Source organism: Pseudophryne corroboree, unplaced genomic scaffold, assembly GCF_028390025.1.
Source record: "Pseudophryne corroboree isolate aPseCor3 unplaced genomic scaffold, aPseCor3.hap2 scaffold_2404, whole genome shotgun sequence".
In the NCBI taxonomy this organism is placed as follows: Eukaryota; Metazoa; Chordata; class Amphibia; order Anura; family Myobatrachidae; genus Pseudophryne; species Pseudophryne corroboree.
Window position 1 is genome coordinate 32,501 of NW_026969060.1, and position 2,500 is coordinate 35,000.

The following is a 2,500-nucleotide window of genomic DNA, read 5'->3' on the forward strand; positions in this document are numbered from 1 at the left end:
ATGCCGCCGCCTGGCGCACGGGCGACCGCAGCTTCCGCCGGCTCCCTCCGAAAAGCGCCTCCCGCTCTCCCTGCGTCATCCTGGACGGTCTCGCTCCGAGTCTGCGCTTCTCTCTCGCCCTGCCGCCAGACTCGGCTCCTCTCCCGCGCTCTCTCTCTCTCTCGCTCTGACCTCCGCCCCGTCCGGCCCTCCCGTCCGCGGCGGGGGAGGCCCGGCGGGCGAACCCTTCCGTGCGGCCGCCTCGCCGGAGCGGGGGCGGCGCGCAGGGCCCTCTCCTGGGGCTTGCGAGGAGCGGCCGTCGGGGCTGGCCGCGTCCTCGGATCTCGATGCGACGCTCGTTCGGTTCCTGGGAAATCGTGTGCTCCGCCGGGGTCCGGGGGCGAGCGCCCTTCGCTGGGCGAGGGGGACGCTTCCCCGGCACCCCTGGCGGCGTCGGACGCCTGCGGGTGCCGGCGGACGGAGCAGACCGCGCCGCACGGGGTACGGGTGCGGGGCCCGCCCGGCTCCGGAGACCGGAGCGCTCGGGCGGACGCCTGGGGACCGGACGCCCTCTCCGGGCGGAGGGGTTCCGGGCGCGCCGTGGGCAGAGGGAGGGTCGGGTTCGCCTGGAGCCGGCCGAGACCCCTGGGTTCCGGCCGAGCGATCGTCCCTCCCCGCCGGGGCGCGGGGTGCCACATCGATCGGGTTGCGGAAATGGGAGACGTGGGGCCCTTCTCTCGCGTCAACCGCAGCCCTCCGTTTTCTCTTTTCCGGCTTGACTCTGTTCGCCACCTGTGATGCTCTCTGGCCGGTTCCCTCGGGCATAGCGGGACGGGCGGCGCGCGCGACGCTCTCGCGGAGCGTCCTCCGACGCTTCCCCGGGCTCCTGGAGCCGCCTCCCGGCCCGAGGGGTGCCCGTCCGCACTCATCGGCTGAACTTCCGCGAATTGCAGTACCCGATTCGGCCCGCCGGGGGGCGCTGCCGCCGGGGGAAGAGGGGGACGGGCCGGGCCTGGCGCCGGGCTCCGCCGGACGCCCGGCGCTGCCCCGTCTCGGCCTCGGAAGGGGGAGTCGGGGGAACGGGAGGCCGGGAGTCCCGGAGAAAGAGAGAGAGAGAGAGAGAGAGATAGAGAGACCTCCGCGGTTCCGCCTTCGACCGCCGGGGGGCGCCGCGCACCCGTCCGCACGGGCCCGTCCCGGTGGCTCCCGGCAGGGCTCTCCCAAACCCTCTCCCAGGGCCCCGGTCCGGGAGCCCGACTGCGTCCGCTCTCCGCTTCCAGAGAGGAGGCTGTCGGACGGGGAGAGCTGGTACCGGGCTCCTGGAGCCCTGCCTGGGCAGCCTATGGAAGGGAGGGAGCCCTGGCCCTGCTGCTCTCCGAGCTCCGGCCCTGCTGCTCTCCGAGCTCCGTGCCTGCTCTGCCACGGGTCCTTTCGCAGGAGCTCCAGGGAAACGGGCTTTTCGGCCCCTGACAGAGTCCCGGCTCTCTCGCTCGCCTCGTTGGTACCTACTGATCCGGCGGAGGTGTTCTCCGGCGGGTAGCGACACGGACGGCCGAGGGCGCGCTTCACCCAGGCTTCAACCGTCTCCTCCCCGAGCCCCTGGAAGTGCAGCTGGGCCGCGGGCGCCCCGGTCCGCACTCATCTGCGAAACTTCCACAAATTGCAGTACCCGATTTGGCCCGCCGGGGGGCGCTGCCTCCGGGGGGAGAAGGAGACGTGCCCGGCCCGTACGTCGGGCTCCAACGGATGCCCGCCGTGGACCCTTTATAGGCCCCATCCTGGTCCTGCCATGCTGTTATCGGAGCTCCACGGCTATCTTGTCACTAAACCTTTCGTTTGAGCTCCAGGGCTTTTTGCTTTTTGTAACCCGGTTCCTGGAGCCCTGCCTGGGCAAAATCGGATGCAAGAAGGCCCTGCCCATGCTGATCTCTGAGCTCCGCGCATCTTCTGTCACGGGTCCTTTCGCAAAAGCTCCAGGGAAACAGGCTTTTCGGCCCCGGACAGAGTCCCGGCTCTCTCGCTCGCCTCGTTGGTACCTACTGATCCGGCGGAGGTGTTCTCCGGCGGGTAGCGACACGGACGGCCGAGGGCGCGCTTCACCCAGGCTTCAACCATCTCCTCCCCGAGCCCCTGGAAGTGCCGCTGGGCCGCGGGCGCCCCGGTCCGCACTCATCCGCGACACTTCCGCGCTGGAGTCCGACGCTCGCCGGCCGCGTCCCCCGGCCCGCGGGGGCCCGGGGGGAGGCCCGACGCGTGCGGGGGGAGGCGGCGGGCGGCGGGGGCGCCCCCGCGCCACCCGACGGCGCCCCCCGGTGGCCAGAGGCGGCTCGGAGCGAGACGATCGGGGGGGGACGGCGGCGCGTGACCCGCCCCGGCCCCCTTGGCCCAGCGGACGGGCAGGCGGCTCCCGGGCGACCCCCCCCGATCCCCGCCGCGGCGCCCCCCGGTGGCCGCCTGACGCCACTGCGGGGGGTGCAGATTCCGTGTGTCCTCTCGGATAAAAACAAAAGAAAAGGTTCCC